Raw genomic sequence first — 26,560 nt, 5'->3', positions numbered from 1 at the left:
TGTTTTTTTTTTTTTTCATTAGTTCCTCGAAATTCTTGATCTTTTGTTCTTCCAGATTAATTTTATTGTTATTTTTTCCTAGTTCATTAAAAGAGTTTCTTGGGAGTCTTATTGTCATATCACTAAATAAATAGATTAGTTTAGATATTGTTATCTTTCTTATATTCGCTCAACCTATCCAAGAGCACTTAGTATTTTCCAGTTGTTTAGATCTGACTTTATTTGTGTGGAAAATGTTTTTGTAGTTTTGCTGACTTTGCCTTGGCAAATTGATTCCCAAATATTTTTTAGTATCAACAGTTATTTTAAATGGAATTTCTCTTTGTATCTCTTGATGTTGGATTTTGTTAGTGATGTATAAAAATGCTGATGATTTATATGGATTTATTTTGTATCCTGCAACTTCACTAAAGTTGTATATTATTTCTAATAGCTTTTTAGTATAATCTTTGGGGTTCTCTAAGTATACCATCATACCATCTGCAAAGAGTGATAATTTGGTCTAGTGAAATTTGAGAACCTGAATTTTGTACTTAAGGTGAGGGCAATAGGAGAACTCAGGAAATAGCATGTGTCCTTTCTGCCATCTTGGCTCCACCCCTTCCTGTAGTTTTTTACAGAAGTTTCCCCATTATACCATACTGCTTCTCATAAGGAGGAATTGAAGTTATGTCTTCTGACACCAAGGCTAATCCTGTTAACTAAGCCACATTGTCTCTCTATTGTTATTGTGATGATAATTTACAATCTGCACCATGGAGTTTAACACTCAATTTTATGCTGTCTTGTATCGTTCACAAATTTTCCTCTATGTTTGTCTTGTCTGTGCAAATTAAGTAGTAAATATACAAGGGGAAGAACCTCTGAGGAAAAATGTTTTTGTTGTTATTTTATCTTTTTTTTGGTCTCCTACTTTATACTTAGGATAGCACTGAACATAGTAGGGACTAACAAAATTCTTGTTGTTTGATTAATTGACATTAGACATTCTAACAGGATACATCTAGTGTAATACATGTTGGCACATTCAGTGTTCTCTGAGATAAGACAAACCATTAGATATCCTATAAGCTACATCCCAAAGACAGTAAAAGGGCCTCTAGTGCCAGAAATATCTTTGTTCTTACATTCCCCTTTCTCTTTTAATTGCAGACACTGATCAACAAGCCATCCTGTCAGTACTGAGTTACAACTATGCAGAGAATGGAACATTTAACATAAACCTTTTCTTTCCCACATCAAAAGATGTATATCTAATGCAAATAACATTTAATAAACACATGAAGTTGCTGATAGGGAAGCCTCTAGCACTGTAGGTACTAAAAAAGTGTGCATTCTTATTTGGGCCATGGTAATCTTTATACAGCTTTCAAAGATCTACATACACAACATACTCTCTCTCCCTCACTCTCTCCCCACTTTTCCCCTCTTCTCCTCTCTCTCCCCACTCTTCCTCTCTCTGTCTTCCCCTCTTCCTCTTCTCTCCCCTTCCTCTCTTTCTTCCCCTCTACCTTTCTCTCTCTCTTCTTCTCTCCTTCTTTTTCTCTCTCCTTTACTCTTTCCTTCTCTCACTCTCTCTTTATCATCCTCTCTTCCCTTCACTCTTTCCCTCTTTCTATCTTTACCCATCTCTCCCTCTCCCCCTTTCCATTTCTCCCTTCCTACCTGACTTTCTCCTTCCCTCCCTGTCTTGTCCCTTCCATCCCTCCCTCTCCTTCCTTCTGCCTCCTTCGCTCATTTCTTCTCTCCCTTCCTCTCTCCCTCCTTCTTTCTTTTTCCTCCTCTCACTTTTCACTCTCTTTCCCTCCCTCCCTTTTTCCTCCTCTCTGTCTCCCTCTTTCCTCTCCCTCTCTCCATTTTCCTCTCTCTCTTTTTCTCTCCCTCCCTTCTCTCTTTCTCTTCTCCCTTACTCTTTCCTTTCCCCTTTCTCTTTCTCTTGCTTTCTCCTTTTCTCTATTCTTCTCTCCATCCCTGCATTTTTCCTCTCACTTTTGTTTCCCTCATAGTTCTTTCTTTCTCTATTGGTTCTGTTGATCTCTGCCTCCCTTCTTCTTCTTCCTCATTTTCTTTATCCTTACCTCACCTTTATATCCTCCTCATCTTACAACCCAAGGAATTTAAAGATTATTACTTTATTCCAATGTGCTTATAAGGAACTAAGGAATCCTTTTTGATACACAGACTCCCTGCATTTCTCCCAATTGGTGGTTCTTACTTTGCATGTGCTACAAATATGAATTTCATATTAATATAGGTTTACAGAATGAAACAATAAAAGTAATAGCATATTTCCAGCACTACTGCATATACTCAGAAAATATTTCTTTAGGTGTCTTCTTGTTCTCCTGACACAAATATTATAATGGTCTCTTATGTTGTCTTGGTCCAAATGAATTTTAATATATTTAATATATTCTATTTTAACATTTCAGTCATTTTTGGATATTCAGCATTTACTTTTAGAATGGAAGCCTCCTTTAAAATACTAAAGAAGAGTTAATCTAAAACAACCATTACTGGGACTCATCTGAAACATGATCCAGTTTGTTTTTATAGTCTTTCAACACTCTGCTAAAAAAAATGAATGTGTAGTGGTACTCTAGGATCATGTTTAGTTTAGTTTAATTTAGTTTTATTTGTACTCTCCATCAGTTCATATGACTCTTCTATGTTTTTTCAGGTTCTACATATTCATCATTTCTGACTCCTATAATATTCTATTACATTCATATACGAATGTATTCAATTATTCTCCCAAACAATGAGTATTCGATTGGTTTTAGTATCAAATAAGTGTTTCTATGAATATTTTGCTGCATTTTGATCAGTTCTTCCTGTTTTCATTTCCTTGGGATGAATGTCCCCTAAACAGACTTCTAGATTAAAAGTTTAGTAATTTTTCTCATATAATTTCAAACTTCTTTTCAAAATAGTTAGCATAATTCAAAACATCCCAATGACTTATTAAGTGTCTATTCTCAAAGTCCCTTCGTTTTTGACTTTTTATCTTTTTTTCAATTTTTGTTTTTGCTAATTTGTATGATATAGGGTAAAATTTCATGTTTATTTTAATTTTCATTTCTTTTAATATTAGTTATTTGTATCATTTGATCATTATTTATTTCATTTAGTTCTTAAGACTTGGCATTTATTATTTTGAAAAGTTTTTCTTGGCTTAGAAAGAAAACTATGAGGATTAAGATATGTATTTGGATAAAACACAAGAAAATAATAGAAATATCCTTATGATACTTCTTTCTAAAAATAAAGATATAAAGATGAAAATGGAATTAAAGCAATAGGATAAGTTTTGATCAAGGGAATGCCTAAAACATTATGAAACCTGTTGATTGCACCATGCAAAAAAAAAAAAAAAGAAAACTGACTAGTCATGTCCATCAGTCAGAGATTTATTGTTAAAATAACTCATTGTCTCATAAATTTGTGTCAGTTTCTTACATATTGTTGATATTTGATTCAAAGTTTATGGAAAACATAGCTTAGTAGAAAGTATACCAGTGTTGCAATTAAGAGAATGAAGAAGCAAATCCTTAACTCTTCCACATAATATCTATATGATCTTAATCAAAACATAAATCTTCTATGGTCTCATTTTCTTTATCCATAAAATAAGGGGTTGGGCTAAATAATTACAAGATTCCTTTGACTCTAAATATTATATCCTATGATACAACTTCAGAGTTTTCATGCTATCCTATTTGCATTCATTTTCAATACGCAAAAGCTTTCTGATCAAAATTGTTTCTGTTTTATAATTACTCTATATTTATATGGTTAGTAATTCTCCCTACTTCTGAAAATATCATTCTTCCACCTGACATGTTTAGAGACCTAAAACTCATAAGGACTGCAATTTTTTCTAAAGATATGAACTTTTGATTAAGATAGCTTATTTATCAGAGTATACTATATAAAATACTAGTCTAAACATCATTTCTGTCAAACTGCTTATCAGTTTTCCCAGAAATTCCTATGATAAGATTTTCTACCAGTAGTTATTCTTGGATTTGTCTAAAATTGGTTTACTGTTTTTATTTTTATCTTAAATTAGATTAGCTAAAATGGCTTATTTTTAAAGCTAGAACTAAATAGCTTTAATAATTTTTTTTTTTTGCTCTATGATATTATTTGAAATCCAGTAATGTTAAATTCCTTTTCTTCAACTTTTTCATTGTAGTTGTCATTTAATAATTTATTTTTCCACTTCCATATAAAAACAAACATACATACATGTTTTAAAATTTTGACATCTGGGGGGTAAAGCCAAGATGGTGGAGATGTCACCCATTTCTCTCTGACCTTCTCTTACAACTCTCACACTAATTACAAAATCCATCCTCTGAATTAGCTCTGGACTGTCAGAACCCACAAATATTGGAAGTACAACAAATTATCAGCAGAAGATAATTTTGAAGATTTCTAGAAAAGGTCTATTTCAATTGGAAACAGGAGGGAAGCAGCCAGCACAACCACCTGAGTACAAATACCAGTGCAGACAACTCAGAGTTCCAGGGTGATGCAGTCTCCGTGTGGCAGTGCAGACTCTGCATGGCAGAGAATCTTTGGGAGGAAACAGGCCAGAAAAAGGTCTGTTTCAATCAGAAAAGGGAGGGAGGCAGCCTAACACAAACAGCTGACCACAAACACCAGTGCAGACAGTGCAGAGTCCTGGGGAATTGCTGATTCCACTTGAGTTGCTGACTTTGGGGAGCAGTGCAGACTCTGCATGGCAAAAAATTTACAGGGAGGAATCTACAGCAGTGCTGGCCACTCTGACCTGGTTGCAAGCCAGTAGATGATCAGAGAAGTTATAAAACATCCAACATAAACATAAAAGATCGATAGTGAACACCAAAATGCCAGAATCTCACTGGACCTGGCCATGCCTCCCCAGCGGCTGGAGTAAATCAGCATTCACCTAGTGCAGCTGATGCTTGCAATACCTCTGCTGCCCTACAGGCAGACTTTAACTTAAAAAAATGAGTAAAAAAAAAAGTAAAGAGGATTCTGATGATAGATAGCTTTTATGGTGAAAGAGAAGGACATATTTCAAACCCTGAGAACACCAGAGGCAGATTGTCTCCAGATGAAGCCCCAATAGGCAATATAATCTGATCCCCATCACATAAGGCTCTCCTAGAAGAAATTAAAAAGGATCTTAAGAAAGAGATAGAAGAAAAATGGGGAAAGGAAATGAAAAAATTTCAAGACTGTTTGGAAAAGGCAACAGAGAAACTATGTGAAGAAAATTCACTACAAAATAGACCAATTTTCCTTTTTAAGAAGTTCTTCTGTTAAGTGAATTTTTGTCTCTCTTTCTTACCATTTGCACTATTTTTTAAAAGTTACTAATTCTTCTTGTGAGGAATAATTAATTTGGAAGTTTCTGCTGTTTCTGGTTATTTCATCAGGAAAGTTTAAAAGTCTCTTATTACATTACATTCTATGTCAATTTTTCCCCCTGAAAGATTATGCTCAGTTTTTTTCTGGATAGTTTAGTTTGGTTGTAATCTAACTCCTTTGCTTTCTGAATACTATATTCCAACTCTTCTCCCCTCTCCAATCTTTAAATATAGAAATTGCTGTTTTATGTAACCCTGATTTAAATATTTCTTGGTATTTAAATTGTTTCCCTATGGCTGCCTACATATTTTCTCCTTGACCTGATAATTATGGCATTTGACTATATTATTCTTTGGAGTTTCCATTTTGGCATATCTTTCAGGAGGTGGTGGATGGATTCTTTTAATGATGATTTAACCCTCTTGTTCTAGGGTATCAGGGAAGTTTTCCTTGATCATTTCTTGAAAGATGATATCCAGGATTTTTTTTTTATCATGACACATCTAGGTAGTCTTAGAATTTTTCAATTATCTTTCCTGGATCTATTTTCTATGTTTATAGGTATTTTACATGTTTTTCTATTTTTCATTCTGTTGATTTTGTCTGATTGATTCTTGATATCTCATAGAGTCATTAGTTTTCACTTGCCTCCTGATTCAAATTTTTAATGGATTATTTTCTCAATTACCTTTTGTACTTACTTTTGCATTTTTCCAATTCTGCTTTTAAAGTAAAGAGGATTTTTTTTCCCCATTGGATAGTTTTTTTTTTGTTGTTGTTGTTGTTGTTGTTTTGTTTTCCCTGCATTTGGTCAATTCTATTTTTAAAGAGCTTTTTTTTTAATTTTTTTTTTTTTGTGTGTGTGTGTGTGATTTTTGTCACCTCAAAATCTGTTTAGTGGATTAATTTTTAATACAAATTGGAGACAGTTCAGGTAATTGACTGGCTTTTCTCAACCATCCTGGCAACACCCTTTCTGGACATTTTCTATAGCAACATGTATATACTGGCACTTGATACTGGAGAATTCTCTTTTGTCTGGTACAAAAATATTTCCTTATTATTATTATTATTATTGTTACATTAGGATTATTTCCATTATTACATAGGACCAAGACCTATTTAAATTATTGGGGAATGTTAAATCTTAAAACTAAATCAAGGAAACAGCTGATATAATTCATTTCAAATTACTTCATTTTACATCATTAGGTGACAACTATGTAAAGTGTAGTATCTTAATCAGTGAAAAGAAATTTTTAAATTTTAAATTAAAAAAACAAACCAAAACAACAACAACATAGACACAATAAAAAAAAACAGACAAAAATGAAACATCTGTGTTGCCTGGATAGCAGAATCCAGAGAAGTGAAAATTTAATGAGAATCTGCAACGCTTAAGGCATATTGTAGGTTTTAAATCCACCTCCCCTTTCATGTCAGTTAATTTCTATGTTTTATTACCAAGTTTGTGGTATGACAAGGGGCTTTTCAGAGCTGTCACCTTGGGGTATAGACCAGCAGATAATTTATTTAGCTGTTGTAATTTGTGTTGTAACTGATGTTCACCTCTCTTATACATGCCATTGTCCTGAATTCTTAATTCCTACAAAATTACTTGTAAATTTAATGTATAAATATTAGAGAGAAACCTAAGAGCCCTAAGAAATAGACCTTGATACCAAGGACTATACAATTTGTTTGGAAAGAACATAAATAAACATACAAGATGTTAAATAATAACACTCTTACTTAATAATGGAATAAGATATTATAAAACAGTACTTCATTATCATATATCAAGTGAAAATGAATAAGTTCAGGGAGTTTAGAAACCTATGAACTCCCTATGAACTAAATCAAGGAACTTAAAATGCATTCTAAGGGGCAAATCTAGCTAAACAAAATTGAATTATAATGATATTTCATGGGGGATAAGCATTATATAAAATGAAAAGGATTAATTTATGTTAGAAGATCTCAAGTTTTTATTTCTTTTATTCTAGTTAGTATCTTTCAGTATATGATTAATAGAGAATCATCCATTAACTCCTGGAAAATTGGTTATATTCTTTGTAAACATATTTCATAATGTGTAAGTATTTTCTGAAAACCAAGTTTCCGCATTGCCATTATAGATATTAGCAAAGTAACCAAAATTACTAAGAAGTCATATAAGGTTAGTCTAGTTTTGCCAGAAATAGAAATTAGTTTTGACTATTCTGAGCATCCTTGCTCTGGATAGTATGAAATTCAGCTTGGCAGAATTTTTTTTTTCTCTAAAGCTCCACCTTTATAAAGTAATTGACTGCCTTTGCCTATTTCTATGAACAGAGAATTCATAGCCTCCAAATCAACTATGAAAATCAACCCAAAAGAATACTTTCTAGTAATGGGCTGAAGCACTTGAAGCTCTCATTGCACTGAGGTCCCTCTTAGCACTTGAAGCTACTTAGCAATTGGACAATAGTCTATTAATATATGCTTGGAGGAAGAATGACTCTGCCCACTCTCTGTGCAAGTTTGATGTGCTGTATAGGAGATTGCATAAATAATTTGGTGGGTGGAGTGAGAGAGGCAGAAAACTGCTGGCAGCATTCATGTCGGGATTGCTCTCACTTCGTATCACCATTCTCCTTCACCTCCACAAAGAATAAAGATCAAGCATTTTCCCTTATTCTGATTACAGCTGATTCTAATATACTCTGGGTATTAAATGCGGTCATCACACTTTCTAAAAATCAGAAATCAAAACAAGGAATTAAGGAATTATGTACTGCTCATCCTTCATAAGTGGATTTCCCAAATGACCTAAGGGAACATATTGTTCAGGTCAAAAAGCATTTGGAAAATTCATATTCTGTAAGAATAACTGGAAAGTCAACATAGTCCATGACCTTAAATAAATTGTATCTCAGTACCTTGTGAAAACAGTTCCAATTAAGCAGAAAGAAAGAATAAAAAGTTAAGATTGAGAGAACAATGATGGATTGTATTTCTGTCCATGTTTGCAAAAACCAATTTTAATGATATTGCATGATTAAATTAACATATTTATTCTTTAGCAATCATGGAGATTTTCATAGAACTCAATAGTATAATTACAAAATTAACTTGAAATAACATTTACCTAATAACAAAGTGTTAAATAGGGAAGGGTTAAGAAGGTGAATTAAAGGCAGAAACTTTCTTGATACTTCTAGACTTTCTCCAAAGTTAAAATAATACCTCAAAACAAAATTAATGCAGCAGAACAAAGAAAAGTTCAAAATTGTTTAGAAGGTCTGCAAAAAAGATCTGTACCACTGAGGTGAGAGTTGAGCCTATTTCAGCACAGGCTATGTCAGCTCAGACCTTGGAGTCAATTGAATCTGTAGCAGTGGCTTCCAAAGGGCTCAAACCTGTAAGGTGGTCAGACAATTGCTCAGGAGGAGATTACAAAGGAAACTTGGTTAGCACTGAGGTAGAACTCTGTTGCATTACACATATGTAGATCCAGGTCACAGTATCTGCATGAGGAGAACCACTAGCAGGATTAGGGACCGTAGATACAACTCAAGGAAAGAAAAGAAAGAATTCTTCTCATTTACAGACCAGAACACAGAGCAGAAGAGCAGTGAACATTTTTTTTTCAAATGATAACATCTTGAAGAACTGAAACCTCACAGATACTAAGAACTAGTTCTGAAAACAGCAGCAGGAAGAGCCTGAAGTTTGAGACAAAGTCCTGTCATTCACTCCCAACTTTGGAGCAGACCCCAACTTTAACATGAAATAAAATGTCAAGAAATAGGCTGTTGAAATGAGCATACTAGTATAACAACAAACAGAATCCAATCATAGAAAGGTACTCTGGTAACTGGGAAAGTCAAAACATAAACTCAGAATAAGACAACAGTCAAAACTTCTATGTCCAAAGCCTCAAAGAAAAAATGTGAATTTGTCTCAGGCCCAAAAGTATGCTGAAAATGTTCAAAAAGGATTTTAAAAATCAAGCAAGAGATGTAGATGAAAAATTGAGGAAAGAAATGATATTGGTGTAAAAATTATAAAAGAAGCAATGGCTTAACAAAAGAGTCACCTAAATACTGAATTTGAGTTTTTAAATTGCCCTGCCTACAATAAAAGAGACTCTTTATATCCCTACTCGGGACAATGATACTTGTAACTCTTGAATTAGGGAATCTCAATTAGGGCAGTTAGAAGAAGTATACCTAGCAGAGGCTATGATATAACTTGACATGGGTTGTAATGATATAAAAATTAAGAGTTGAAAAAAGATTATATTGAAAGAGGAGGGAAGAGGAAGGCAGAATAGAGTACATTTTATCACCTTGAAGGGTAACAGAAGATTTATTACATTAGATGAAAAGAAGAGAGAAAATCTTGCCCTTATTTGGATTAGCCTCAAAGCAGTGATTGTAATGGACTAGAGCTCTAGAGAAATATACTTGAGGCAAGTATTCTTATGACAAAGTGTTAGCTCAGTGGAATTGATAAGACAATGGTTATTGAGTTTAGCATGGTGATTAATAGTTCTCTAGTTCAGTATGATTGATTAAATCTTACAACATATATAAAGATTGGTTTATACTCAGTATGATGAATTTATTTAATTATAATAGAGTATATAAACTGGAGACAAACAGCCATGAAGAGAACTCTTGATCAGTCTGATGGTGTCTCTCCTACCTTTATCACTTCTCCACTAAGACTAAGGCCTCTGGATCCTCCAGAGAGCTAGTCTGGACACTATATTTTAATCCACTCTGGTGTGGGGGTTGTAGAAAGCCCCACATGTTTTGTCACCACAACTTGGGGGCTCTAGAAAGCAGGACATTCCATTTGGATGTGCAGATTGCTGACTGTCTGGCTGACTGGATAGGAGCAGAGACTGACTGAGACTACTGGCACAGACCGGGAGACTGAAGGATACAATAAAGAATTTGGACTTTATCCTTGACTATTCTCATGGTGATTATTCTGCTGAGACCAATGCTGGTCCCAAGGCCCTCCAAAAAGTTAGTCAGACTATTAAAAGTAATGATATGCAAACTCAATTGGGCATAGAAATTAATCTTACCTGTAGCAAAGTAGAAGGGCAAAGGAAAAAGAAAAGGGATACAGGGAGTCCGATAAAAAGAATGGTAGACAAAGGAGGGATTGGGGGGAGTATAAGAGTTGGTAAAAGGGAGGGCAGATTGAAATAGGGTGATCAGAAGTAAAACAATGTTGAGGAGGGAAAGGGAGAAAGGATTTAAAAAAATATATGGACAGTGGAGAAAAATGGATGTAGGGATATACACAAAACTGTGAATGGGAATGGGAATAACTCAACCATAAAATAGAAGTGAATAGCAGAGTGAATTAAAAAGTAGAATCCTGCAATATACAAAGTGGGGGGGGGGGGAGGAAGAGAGGAATGGTGATCCTAATCTCAAAGCAAAAGCAAAAATAAATCTAAATAGAAGAGTTAAAGAAGAAATAAGATAAATTACATTTTATAAGTGATTACCATAGACAATAAAGTAATATCAATACAATAAAGTAATATCAATACTATATATGCATCAAATAGTATAGCACCCAAATTCCTAGAAAAGTTAAATGAGATATAATTGAACTATAGAGAAAATTGAATGGGGATAGAAAAGAATTTTCATGTTCCCAGCAATATTATATGATACTATACAAAAAAAAATGATCATATATTAGGCTATGAAAACCTCACAATCAAATGCAGATGGGCAGAAATATTAAATGCATATTTTCAGGTAATGATGGAATTGCAATTACATGTAATAAAGGACCATGGAATGATAATCTAAAAATTAATTGGAAATTAGGTACTATAATCCTATAGGATGAATGGTTCAAGCAAAAATCATAGAAAACAATTAGCAATTTCCTTAAAAAGAGGACACTGAGACAAGATACCAAAACTGAGTTAATACAGCTAAAGCTTTTTTTTTTTTTAAAGAAAATTCTATATCTCTAAATGCTTACAATAATAAAATAGAGAATGAGGAGATCAATGAATTGGGTATCTAACTTAAAAAAAAACTAGAAAAAGAACATATTAATATCCACAAATAATGATTAAAATAGAAATTAAAATAGACTTTTAAATAGAAATATCAAATCAAATCAAAATAGAAAATCAAATAAAATGTAAAGTAAGAAAACTATTTTACTAATAAAACTAAGGATTCATTTTATTAAAAAACACAATAAAATATTTTATTCATTGATTAACTTGATTTAAAAAAAGAAAAATTAACAATATAAAAAATAAAAAATGGTGAATTCACCACCAATGAAGAGTAAATTATAATAATTAGGAGCTATTTTACCCATTTCTATGCCAATAAATTTGACAACTTAAGTGAAATTGTTGCATATTTAAAAATATGTAAACTGTCTAGATTAACAGAGCTAAAAATAAAATACTAACATGTCCCCTATTTTAGAAAAATAAATTCAACAAGCTATCAGTGAACATCCTAAGAAAAATATCTCTAAGACCACATGCATTTACAAGTGAATTCTACCAAACATTCATAGGATAATTAATCACATTACTATAAAAGCTATTTGAAAAAAAAATAATCGAAGAAGTTGTTCTCCCCAAAGTCCTTTTATGACACACATATGGTTCTGGTAACTAAACTAGAGAGAACAAAAACAGAGAAAGAAAATTATAGAATCATTTTAGAATGAATTTTGATGCAAAATTTTACATGTAAAGATTTATAACAGGAATGTAGAGCTGCTTCAATATTAGGAAAACTATTGGCATAATTGACCACATCCATACCAAACTAACAAAATTCACATGATTATCTCAACACATGCAGAAAAAAGCATTTGACAAAATCCAACACCCTTTCCTATTAAAAACACTACAGATTATAGGAATAAATGAAATGGACTCTTCCTTAAAATGATCAGTAGCATTTATTTAAAACCATCAGCAAACATTATTTGTAACGAGGACAAACTAGAACCATTCCCAATAAGATCAGGAATGACACAAGGTTGCTCACTATCACCATTACTATTCAATATTGTATTAGAAATGTTAGCTTTGGCAATAAGAGAAGAAAAAAGAATTGGAAGAAATTGGAATAGGTAAAGAGGAAACCAACTTATCACTCTTTGCAGATGATATGATGGTATATTTAGAAAACCCTAGAGAATCGACTAAAAAGTACTAGAAAAATTCACAACTTTAGCAAAGTTGCAGGATACAAAATAAATTCACATAAATCATTAGCATTTTTATATATTAACAACAAAGTCCAGCAGCAAGAGATACAAAAAGAAATACCATTCATAATGACTGTTGATTGTATAAAATATTTGGGAATCTATCTGCCACAGGAAAGTCAGGAACTATTTACACATAACTACAAAACACTTTCCACACAAATAAGGTCAGCTCTAATCAGAAATCAAAAATATCAAGTGCTCATGGGTATGATGAGTAAATATAATAAAAATGATTCTACTACCTAAATTAGTTTACTTATTTACTGCTATACCAATCAAACTCCCAAGAAATTATTTTTATGACCTAGAAAAAATAACAACAAAGTTCACTGGAAGAACAAAAGGTTGAGAATGTCAAGGGAATTATGCCAATGAAGGTGGCCTAGCTGTGTGACATTATACACAAATTAGAAGAACATAGGATAGCTTACCTCTCAGGTCTGTGGAGAGGGAATGAATTTGTGTCCAAAGGAGGACTGAAACTCATAAATTGCATACCAAATAGATCATTTTGATTATATTAAGTTAAAATCTTTTTTTTTTTAACAAACAAAACTAATGCAGACAAAATTAGAAGGGAAGCAATAAACTGCGAAAACATTTTTACATTTAAAGATTCTGATAAAGACCTCATTTCTTTTCTTGTTTTTCTTTTTCTTTCTTTCTTTCTTTCTTTTTTTTTTCCTGAGGCAATTGGGGTTAAGTTACTTGCCCAAGGTCACACAACTAGGAAGTGTTAAGTGTCTGAGGCCAAATTTGAACTCAGGTTCTCCTGACTTCAGGGCTGGTGCTCTACTCATTGCACCACCTAGCTGCCCCCTAATTTCTAAAATATATTAAAAAATTGATTCAAATTTATAAAAATTCAAGCCATTCTCCAACTGATTTCTAATCATATGAAAAGATGCTCTAAATCACTATTGATCAAAGAAATGAAAATTAACACAACTCTGAGGTAACACTATAAACCTCTCATATTAGGTATGATAAGAGAAAAAGATATTCATGAATGTTGGAGGGGATGCGGGAAAACTGAGAAACTAATACATTGTTGGTGGAAATGTGAACAAATCCAGCAATTCTGGAAAGCAATTTGGAACTATGTTCAAAAAGTTATCAAAGTGTTTATATCCTTTGATCCAGCAGTTTTTAATTGGGCCTATATCCCAAGGAGATCTTTAAGGAAGGAAAGGGACCCACATATGCAAAAATGTTTGTGGCAGTCCTTTTTGTAGTGGCAAGCAACTGGATACTGAATAGATGCCTATCAGTTGGAGAATGGCTGAATAAGTTATGGTATATGAATATTATAGAATATTATTTTATAAGAAATGATCAGGATAATGAGTTTAGAAAGGCCTGGAGAGACTTCCATGAACTGTTACTAAGTGGAATGAGCAGAACCACAAGATCATTGTACATAACAACATCAATATTATAGGATGATCAATTCTGATGAATGTGATTCTTTCTAACATTGAGATGATTGATGCCAGTTACAATGATCTTATGATTAAGAGAACCATTTACACCCAGAGAGAGGACTGTGGGAAGAAAATGAACACAACATTTCACTTTTATTTTGGGCGCTTGATTTTTCTTTTATTCATTTTCTTTTTTGATCTGATTTTTTACAGCAAAAGAATTGTAAAATGGGACCCTTCCAAGATGGGGCAAACACAAGCTGTGGGCCCATTTTCCTCAGAATCCATCCATTACAAGCCCTGAATTAATGCCTGACGAAAACCCCACAAACATTACCAAGAGAAGATATCCTGAGATTCACCAGAAAGGTCTGTTTTGCCCGAGGGTGGAGGTTTTAGATCAGGCACAGACTGAGGAAGACAGTGGCAGGAGAGTCGGGCAGCTCACGGCAGAGCAGACCGAGGGGGGTTGATCTCAACCGTCTTCGGGAACTTCAACAGGATTGGATACTTTGCTCTGGCAGCAAAGTCAGTAGCCCAGCAGAGAAGCTAAAAACACTGGGGGTGGGGGGAAAAAGAATACAACCCCAAACAGCTGGAGTTCCTTAACTGGCCCCCCCCCAAGCATCCTCAGCACGCCAGAGAAAGGCCGGCACAGTCCTGCTAATGCCTGCTGCGCCCCCAGTCTGTAGAGGAAGCAAACGCCACCAGCCCCTCCCCCCAAAAAAAAGCAGATTCCATTTGTGGTTTTTTTTTTTTTTTTTTGTTAGTTTGTTCTGATTCTTCCTCTGACAAAATGAGCAAAAAGTTAAAAAAAGGACTTAACCATTGACAACTTTTTATACAGAAGAGAACAGACTCTAAACCCTGAGGAGATAAAACAGATTATCTTCAGGTGAATCCCCATTAGAGGAGATCATCTGTTCCTACACAGATGAATCTCAAGAAAATTAAAAAAGGCCTCACAAGAGAGCTAGAAGAAAATGGGAAAAGGAGAGGCAGGCTTGGCAAGAGAGTCTGGAAGCATCCCACCACTTTAAAGACAGAATGGATAAAGAAAAAAATCCTTGAAAAATAGGATTAGTGAATGGAAACAGAAAATAGCTCATAAAGAATAAATGGGGAAAATGGAAAACATTCCATAGAACAAATTGGGACAATTAGAAAAAGATAAAAAAAGGGAAGAAAAACTTCATTGAAAATAAGAATAGAACAAATGGAATTGAATGACTTGAGGAGACAACAAGAACGTCACAAGACCAAAAAAACCAAACAATGGAGAAAAATGTGAAATACCCTGGGAAAAACAACAGAGCTGGAAAAACAGGTCTAGGGAGAGACAATCTGAGAACTTGACCCCCAGAAAAATACGATGAAAAAGACCCTGGACATATTTTCCAGGAAATTATCAAAGAGAACTGCCCAGAAGTCATAGTAGAGGGTAAAAAGACTTTGAAAGGATTCACCGATCACCCACTGAAAGGATCCCAAAAATCAAAACACCAAGAAAAAGTGGCCAAAACCAGAACCCTGAAACAAAGGAAAAAATTCCAAGGGCTAGAAAACCCAATTAAATAAGGAGCCACAATGGATCACCCAAGACTAGCAGCATCCACATTAAAGATCGAAGGGCCTGGAATATGATATTCCAAAAGGCTAAGGAACCGGATGCAACCAAAAATAACTTTATAGCCAGAATGAGATCTTTTCCAGGCAGAAGATTATTCAACGAAATATGAATTTCACCTATTTTTGAAAAAATAGAACTTAAAAGAAGTTTGATCTGCAAATATAGAACTAAGAAAAACCTAAAAAGGTAAAAAAGAAATCTTTGGGAACTATATTTCTAGTAAAGATGTATAAAAAATAATGATACCTTTGTTCTAGAAATTAGAGGTGGAAAGGAATTGATTAAAAGGGTAAAGGGAGTATTATATCTCACAAAAAGGCAAAGGAAACCATTAATCTGAGAGAAAGAATGGAGGGGGATGAAATAGGGGTATTTTATTGCCAAAGAATTGACTTTAAGAGAAAAAAAGTTGACACATTAATATAAGTGAAACCTCCCATCTCATTGAAAAGTGAGAAGGGAAAAGTGAAAAGGGAAGGAAAAGCACAGAAGGGAAACAGAAACTGTGGGAGGGAAAGGAGAAAGATAGGGGAGGAACCTAAGGTGGGAAGGAATACTAAAAGGGAGGGCTGTGAGAAGCAAGGGGCCAAAGTTTAAATAAGGGGGGGTTGGGGAAAGAAGGAAAAGAAAATAGGGGAACAAGATGGGAAACAGAATTGGTAATTTAACCATAAATATAAGGGCTCCCCAAAAGAGGAAGGATTAGCAGAATGGATTAAAAGCCGAACCCAAATGTTGTTTAAGGAAACACACCTGAAGCAGGGAGAACACAGAATAAAAGTAAAAGGATGGAGAAAACCCACTATGCCAGGTGAATAAAAAAGCAGGGGTAGCCATCCTGATCTCAGATCAAGCAAAACAAAATTGATCTAATTAAAAGAGATAAGGAAGGGCACTGATCTTTAAAGGGTAGCATAAATAATGAAGCAATTCTATTAAACATACATGCACCAAGTGGTTAGCATCTAAATTTTAAAAGAGAAATTAAGAGAGCTGCAAAAAGAAATAGACAGCAAAACTATAATAGTGGGAGATCTCAACCTTGTACTTCCCGAATTAGATAAACAAACCACAAAATAAATAAGAAAGAAGTCAAAGAGGTAAATAGAATATAGAAAAGCTAGATGATAGATCTCTGGAAAATGAAATGGAGATAGAAAGGAGTACACTTTCTTTTCAGCAGTTCATGGACATATACAAAAAATAGACCATATATTAGGGACATAAAAATCTCAAACTCAAATGCAGTAAGGCAGAAATAGTGAATGCATCCTTTTCAGACCAGATGCAAAAAAAATTACACCCAACAAAAAAGCCAGGGAAAGAACCAAAAATAATTGAAACAAATAATTCCAACTAAAGAATGATTGGGTGAAACAGCAAATCATAGACATAATTAATAACTTCACCCAAGAAAATGACAATAATGAACATCATATCAAAATGTGTGGATGCAGCCAAAGGGTAATAAGGGAAATTTATATCTCAGAGGCTTACTTTGCATAAAGTAGAGAAAGAGAAGGTCAACGAATTGGGCTTACAACTAAAAAATGCTAGAAAAGGAACAAATTAAAAACCCCCCAGTCAAACACTGCTTGAAATTCTAAAAATAAAAGGAGAGATCAATAAAATTGAAAGTAAAAAAAAACTATTGAATTAATTTAAAACTAAGAGTTGGTTCTATGAAAACCAACAAAATAGACAAACCCTTAGTAAATCTGATTAAAAAAAGGAAAGAGGAAAACAAAATTTTAGTCTTAAAAATGAAAAGGGAGAACTGCCACTAATGAAGAGGAAATTAGAGCAATTTAGGAATTACTTTGCCCAATTTTATGGCAAAAATTCAACAACTTAAATGAAATGGATGAATACCTTAAAAATAAGCTTGCCCAGATTAACAGAGGGAAGAAGAAATCCTAAACAGTCCCATCTTAGAAAAAGAAATAGAAAAGCTATTAACCAACTCCCTAAGAAAAATCCCCAGGACCAGATGGATTTACATGTGAATTTACCAAACATTTAAAAACAATTAACCCCAATGCTATATAAACCATTTGAAAAATAGGGACGAAGGAGTCCTACCAAACCCTTTTACGATACAGACATGGTACTGATACCAAACCAGGTAGGCTGAAAACAGAGAAAGAAAATTAAGACCAATTTAATGAATATCAATGCTAAAATCTTAAATAAAATATTAGCAAAAAGATTACAGAAAATATCCACAGGATAATACACTATGATCAAGTAGGATTTATACCAGGAATGCAGAGCTGGTTCGATATTAGAAAACTATTAGGAATTGACTATACAAAAGCAAACAACAAAACCATATGATACTCAAAGATGCAGAAAAAGCATTTGATAAAATCCAACATCCATTCCTAATAAAAAACACTTGAGAGATAGGAATAAATGGACTTTTTCTTAAAATAGTCAGGAGCATATATTTAAAACCACCAGTAAACATATGAAGGGGAAAACTGGAATCTTCCCAGTAAGATCTGGAGGAAGCAAGGGCCCACGTCACCATTATTTTCAATATTGATTAGAAACACTAGCCCTCGGCAATAAGAGTCGAGAAAGAATTAAAGGAACGAATAGGGTAGGCAAACCATCACCTTGCCGATGATAGATGGTATACTTAGAGAACCCTAGAGATTCATGAAAAGCTATTAGAAATAATCCATAACTTTAGCAAAGTTGCAGGGTTTAAAAATAAATCCCCAGAAATCCCCACTTTTATACATCACCAACAAAATCCAAAAGCAAGAGATACAAAGAGAAATCATCAGAATAATTGGACAGTAAAAATATTTGGGAATCTATTCCAAAGGAAAGTCAGGAATTATATGAGTTTAAAACAAAAAAACTTTCCCCAAATAAAGCGAATTAAACAATTGAAAAATCAAGGCCCTGGATGGTCGAGGAATATAATAAAGATGAGAATACCCTAAACTAATCTATTTATTTAGTCATACCAAAGGACTTCCAAGTAAATTTTTAATGATCTGAAAAAAATAACAAAACAAAATTCATATGGAATAATAAAAGGTCAAGAACTAAAAGAATTAATGAAAAAAATCAAATGAAGTTAAAAACCCATCTAAAACTTTTAAAGCAGCAGTCACCAAAACCATTTGGTATTGGCTAAGAAATAAATTAGTTGATCAGTGGAACAGGAGGTTACAAGACAGAATATCAACCAGCAATTTAGTTTTGACAAACCCAAAGATCCTCACTTTTGGGATAAAACATTATTTGACAAAAAACCGGGATAACTGAAATTAGTATGGAGAAAATTAGGCATACCCACACTTAACCACCGTATACCAAGATAAGATCAAATGGGTCCATGATTTAACTCGAACGAGATTATAAACAAATTGAGGAAATAGGAAGTTTATCTCAGACTTGTGGAAGAGGAAATTTGTGACTAAAGAAACTAGAGACCATTATTGATCACAAATAGAAAATTTTGATTATATCAAATTAAAAAGCTTCTGACAAACAAAACAATGAAAAAGATTAGAAGGGAAGCAAAAACTGGGAAAACATCTTCAAGCAAAGGCGAAAAGGCCTATTTCCAAAAATATATAGAGAGCTGACTCTAATTTATAAGAAACCGCCATTTTCCAATTAATAAATGGTCAGGATATGAAAGACAATTTTCAGATGATGAAATTGAAATATTACCACCATATGAAAGAGTGTTCCAAAATTATTAATCAGAGAAATGCAAATTAAGACAACCTGAGATACATAAACCTGTATTGATACAGGAAAAATAATGATGAGTGTTGGAGGGGATGGGAAAAACTGGGAAATTGTACTTGTTGGGGAGCGGAACAAATCCAACCATCTGGAGAGTAATCTGAATTATGCCCAAAAGTTATCAAAACGTGCATACCCTTTGATCCAGCGGTGTTTACGGGCTTATACCCCAAGGGATACTAAAGAAGGAAAAGGACCAGAGGCAAAATGTTTGTGGCAGCCCTGTTTGTAGTTAGAAGCTGGAAACGAGGGATGCCCCAATTGGAAAAAATGGTTGGGTAAATTGTGGTTATGAAAGGAATATTATTGTTCTTAAGAAATACAGCAGGTCATCCAGCAGGATGAATACAGAGAGGTTTGGAGAAATTTACAGAATGGATGCTAAGGGAAATGGAGAACCAAGAGATCATTATATATGTCAACAACAATACTGTATGGATGTAATCTGAGGAAGGGATTTTGACAAAGAGACCTAATTCATTTAATTGATCAATGATGGACAGAAGCACACACCCAAAGAAAAAACATAAATGAATGTAAACTGTTTGCATTTTTGTTTTTCTTCCTGGGTTATTTCTACCTTCTGAATCCAACTCCTGTGCAACAAGAAAACTGTTTGGATCGCCACATACATTGTATCTAGGATATACTAGACATATTCAACAATATAGGACTGTTGCCACAAGGGGAGGGGGTGGAGGGGGGGGAAAACGAACAGAAGTGAGTGCAAGGGATAATGTTGTAAAAAAATTGCCCTGGCATGGATTCTGTCAATAAAAAGTTACTATAACAAAAAAAAAGAGAGAGAATTGTATAAATATGCTTACACATATTGGATTTAATATTTATTTTAACATGTTTAACATACATTAGATTGCTTGCCATCTAGGGGAGGGGGTGGAGAGGATGAGAAAATCTGAAATGCAAGGTCATGTAAGGGTCAATATTGAAAATTAATTGTGCATATATTTTAGAAATAATAAGCTTTAAAAAGAAAAAAAAGAAATAAATTAATGTAATACTAGCAAAAATGATTATAACGATATATCATAGGGATTAAATAGTTAGACCATGTGATAATTAAACCAGGAATACAGTTCAATATTAGGAAAACTATCAGCATCTTTGACCATATCAATAATAGAACTAACAAAAATCATATGATTATCTCAATAAATGTAGAAAAAGCTTTTGACAAAATATAGAATCTGTTCCTATTTTAAGGACTAGAGAGCATGAGAAAAGAGTTTTTGTTGAAATGATATGCTGCACCTATCAAAAACCATTATCTCTAATGGGACTAAACTAGAAGTAGTTCTAATAATCAAGGATTCATCTATTATCCAACATTGTACCAGACATAATAACTTTTGTAATAAGAAAAAGAAAACAAAATTATCATTCTTTATAGCTGATATTATGGTATATTTAGACAATCAATTAAAAAACTATTTCTAATAATTTAAAACTTTATTAAAATTACAGAATATAAAATAAATCCACATTAGTCATTAGTATTTCTATATATTACCAAGAAATCCTAGCAGCAAGAGATAGAAGGACAAATTCTATTTAAAATAATTATAAACATTATAAAATACCTGGGGTCTACCTGACAAAACAAATCGAGGAACTATATGAACACAATTTCAAAATCCTTTTCACACAATAATATCAGATTTAAATAATTGGAAAAATATCAGTTACTCATGGGTAGGCTGAGATAATAGAATACCAGTGACAATGGTAGAATTGTCATTGGTATTCTATTGTCTCAGCCATATCAATAAAATTATCATATTTCATTTTATAGAGCTAGAAAAAAATAAGAAAATTCATTTAAAAGAGCAAAACATCAAGCATTTGAAGGGAATTAATGAAAAATATAAAGGAAGGACCTAGTCACATCCGATATAAAACTATATGATAATGTGACAATCATAAAAACCATTTCCTACTGGCTAAGAGAGTAGTGGATCAATGGATAGTGTTAGGAACAATAGAAAAAGTAGTAAATGACTATAGTATTTACTATTTGATAAATCCATATACGCTAGCTTCTGAAATAAGAAATCAGTTTTTGAAAACAATGCTGGGAAAAACTGGAAAATACTAAGGCATAAACTCATTTCACATCTTCTACCAATGTAAGTTTAAGATAGATACATTGCTTATATTTAAAGGATGACACTCTAAGATTAGGAGAGCAAGGAATAGTTTATCTGTCAGATCTATGGAGAAGGGATGAATTTATGACCATACAAGAAATAAATATTGTCATAAAATGCAAAATGGCTAATTTTGATTTCATTTATGTAATTAAAATTTTTTTTTCCCCAAACACAACCAATGCAACTAAGATTAGAAGAAAAGGCAAAAGCTAGGAAATAATTATTGTATCCAATATTTCTGATAAGGGTGTCACATATTCAAAATTATAAATCAACCCCCAACTGATGTGTTCAAAAGATATGAACAGATGAATAAATTGAAGATAACTATGGACTCGATTAGAGAAATGCAAATTAAATCATAAATAGGGAAAAAAGGATCAAAATGTTTGTAGCAGATATTTTTGTGGTAGCAAAGAATTGGAAAAAAAAGTGATGGCCTATCAATTGGTAAATGATTGAATAAGTTGTGGTGTTTGGAGGTAATTATTGTTGTATAAAAATGATGAACAAGATGATTTTGTATGGAAAATTTACATGAACTGATACTGTTAGAAACAAGCAGAATAAGGACTATATTGTACACAATAATAGCAAGAAGGTGTGGTGATGAACTATGAAAGACTTGGTTCTTCTCAGTATTTCAGTGATCCAAGGCAATCCCAATATTCTTTGGATAGAAAGTGTAATCTGCATCCAGAAAAAGAACTATGGGGCCTGACTATAAATTACCACATTCTATGCTCTTTTTTCTGTATTTTTCCCTCATTTTTTTCTTTTGTTCTGCTTTTTCTCCCCCAACATGATTTATAAAACAATGTGTATTTTTTCAAAAAAGCAAGAAATGCAAATTAAAATGATTGTGAGGTATACCTCATACATATCATATTGGAAATCTGAGGGAAAATGAAAAATGTTGGAGGGGAGGTGGGAGAAATTGGGTCATTAATGCATTCTTGATGGAGTTGGGAACCAATTCAAACATCATAGAGAGCAATTTGGAATTATACCTGAAGGGCAACCAAACTGTGCATACCCTTTGATCCAGCAATACTAATAGTAGGTTCATATTCCAAAGGGATCATAAAAAAGGGAAAATAATAGATGTGTACAAAAATATTTATAGCAGAGCTTTTTGAGGTGGCAAAGAATTGGAAACTGAGATATTCATCACTTGGGGAATGGCTGAACAAGCTTTGATATATGAATGTGATGGAATGGTATTCTATTATAAAAAATGATGAGCAGCCAGATATTGGGAAGAAAAACTGGAAAGACTTTCATGAACTGATGCTGAGTAAAATGAGAAGTAGTACACAGCAAAATTATGTGAGAATCAAGTATAGACTTAGCTATTCTCAGCAATACAGTGATGGAAGATGATTCTAAAAGATTTGTTCTTTTTAAATGTTCCTTATTTAATATTTTATTTTGCTCAGTTACATGTAAAATATTTTAATATTTGTTCTGAAAATTCTGAGGTGTAGACCTTCTCTTCCTCCCAACCCATGTGTAGTTAAGTAACAGGTTTCCATAAAAGTTGCTGTGTAAGAAAAAAAACATAGATCTTCCTTCCCTCTTCCCCCTTCCCCAAAAAAAACTCAATAAAAACAAATTATAACAAAAATAAGTATGCTTCAATTTGTATTCAGTCACAATCTATTTTTCCTCTGGGTATGAATAACATTTGTCCCCTCAAATTTTTATGTGATACTGAGTATATAGATATATAAAATAGATATGCAAATCAAATGTTTACTGATAATAACTCATAATTTTGTAATCCCAACATTTAATTATGAATCAACATGTAGAATTGCAAACCACAATTTAAGAAGCTTTGCTATAGCCACCAATTTACTGAAGATATTCCCTTTGTTGTTTTTATGTTTAGTATTAACATAGTACTAAGGATAACCTTCTTTAGCATTTTGCCTTTGATATATGATCACCTCAAGGTTCTGATAAAGGCCTCATTTCCAAAATATATAGAGAATTAACTCTAATTTATAAAAAATCAAGCCATTCTCCAATTGAAAAATGGTCAAAGGATATGAACAGACAATTCTCAGATGAAGAAATTGAAACTATTTCTAGTCATGAGAAAAGATGCTCCAAGTCATTACTAATCAGAGAAATGCAAATTAAGACAACTCTAAGATACCACTACACACCTGTCAGATTGGCTAAGATGACAGGAAAAAATAATGATGATTGTTGGAGGGGATGTGGGAAAACTGGGACATTGATGCATTGTTGGTGGAGTTGTGAACGAATCCAACCATTTTGGAGAGTAGTTTGGAACTATGCTCAAAAAGTTATCAAACTGTGCATACCCTTTGATCCAGCAGTGTTACTACTGGGATTATATCCCAAAGAGATTATAAAGAAGGGAAAGGGACCTGTATGTGCACGAATGTTTGTGGCAGCCCTTTTTGTAGTGGCTAAAAACTGGAAACTGAATGGATGTCCATCAGTTGGAGAATGGCTGAATAAATTGTGGTATATGAATATTATGGAATTACTGTTCTGTAAGAAATGACCAACAGGATGATTTCAGAAAGGCCTGGAGAGACTTACATGAACTGATGCTGAGTGAAATGAGCAGGACCAGGAGATCATTATATACTTCAACAACAATACTATATGATGACCAGTTCTGATGGACCAGGCCATCCTCAGCAACGAGATCAACCAAATCATTTCCAATGGAACAGTAATGAATTGAACCAGCTATGCCCAGAAAAAGAACTCTGGGAGATGACTAAAAACCATTACATTGAATTCCCAATCCCTATATTTATGCCCACCTGCATTTTTGATTTCCTTCACAAGCTAATTGTACAATATTTCAGAGTCTGATTCTTTTTGTACAGCAAAATAACGTTTGGTCATGTATACTTATTGTGTATCTAATTTATATTTTAATGTATTTAACATCTACTGGTCATCCTGTCATCGGGGGGAGAGGGTGGGGGGGTAAGAGGTAAAAAATTGGAACAAGAGGTTTGGCAATTGTTAATGCTGTAAAGTTACCCATGCATATATCCTGTAAATAAAGGGCTATTAAATAAAAAAAAAGAAAAAAAAAGATATATGATCACCTCAACTTTTTTTTTGTTTCAACTCTTTCTAAGTATATATTTGTGATGATGTCATTGTGAACATAAGTCATTATTGAAAACCAGTGTGTTATAAAGGATAGTATATTAGACACAGGAAAACTTAGGCTAAATTCAAATTTTAAAGACTATTTGTAAAATCTTGGACAAATCATTAAACTATCTATGACTTCATTTTCTCATCTGAAAATGGAGATGATAATGGCACCCATATTAGGGTTGCTGTGAAACTTAAATGAGAACTGTGTACTAGTTCTCAAATGAGAACTCATTTGTGTATGTTTATGTGTCTATGTATATTCTTTGCATTTATGCCTACATGTATATATGCATATATTTGTATGTATATATATATATAGTGCTATATGAATGAATGAAATAATTTATTAAGTATTTATTAACAATAGACATTATATTAAGTATACAGGATACATAAATACAAAAGAAAGACAATCTCTGGCTTCAAGAAATTTATGTTGAAGGAACATATTGGGTAAACTTACTATTACATGTTTGTACCAATTATTACAGTTGATTATAGTATAATCAACAAGCAATTGTATTCTTTAAAAAAATGAATTTTATATAAAGATTCTTTAACACAAAAACATATATATCCTCCCAAACACCTCAAAATTTCCTAAATAAAAGTCAGATGAGTCTTCCTCTTCTTTTATGCAGCATTAAACTTGGAGCATGTGTTTAAAATGGATATACTGAAAGACAAACTTGATAAGCTATCAATCCATTTGTAGGATTCTTGATTCTTGATAAGATACCTTCATTAACAACTTGGAATTTCACCATCTCGGTAATGTCTTAGCTGAAAACTTCTTTCCTTGAACAGAGTTAGAAGTACTCTTTCTCATTTCTTCCTTAAATTAATAAACAGCCACTAATAAAAATCCATTCCTGATGTATCCAAAACACACATCATCTTTACCTATGAAAATACAAAAGAAAGATAATCTATCCAGTGCCCTTGAAATTTGGATCTTAATGAATCATCTTATTTAGTGTCATTGGTAAATATTTTGCTGAGTCTATGTTGTGTTGGACACTTCAGCACCATTAGGCTAGCATTACTTTTTCTATTAGTATTTATTCGGTGCACAAGGTACTCAGTGGTATATGATTTATATGAGGGCATCATCCTTTTCCTGGTGTCTTGAGCTGTTATTATCCAAGCATTCCAACTTAGATGATCAGGCATAGATTGTTAAATCTGAAAAGTTATATGTCCACCAAAACACAGACTTATTCTTTATACATTGTGTCATGCAGAGTGTTCGCTGTTTCTAATGAAAATGCTGGCTGTTTTATCAGCTGGAATAGCTTTAGGGCTTGTTTGTATTTTCAATTTTATTACTATCCAAAAATGCATATTTGTTCTTTAGGATTGCCCCGGGTAGGAATTCTTACTAATTACTTTTAGGAAACAAATATATCTTTGCTTCTTCCACCTAAAAAAATAAGTTTCAGGGTTGTAGACAAAAAAAGCTTTCTGCTTCTGTATTATAAGATCTTTGATCTTTTTATAAGAGTCTTTGAAAATGGAGCAATCATTTCCCAAATAGCCTTCCTTCTTGGTATTCTTAGGAAATACCACATGGATGGAAAATAGTGAAGAAGTCATTGACAGAAGGAAATGGCAGGTTTGGCTTGAGGAATAGATTAAGGACAATTATGTTTAAATTGTTTGATCATTTGATAAATTAATTTTAATAGTTTTGAAACTCTTCACTTTTTCCTAAAGTTTTTCACTAGATTGTTATAGTATTTGAAAGTCCACATTGCATGTGC

The sequence above is a fragment of the Sarcophilus harrisii genome, chromosome 5, assembly GCF_902635505.1.
Source record: "Sarcophilus harrisii chromosome 5, mSarHar1.11, whole genome shotgun sequence".
Lineage (NCBI taxonomy): Eukaryota > Metazoa > Chordata > Mammalia > Dasyuromorphia > Dasyuridae > Sarcophilus > Sarcophilus harrisii.
This window is presented reverse-complemented; position numbering follows the sequence as displayed.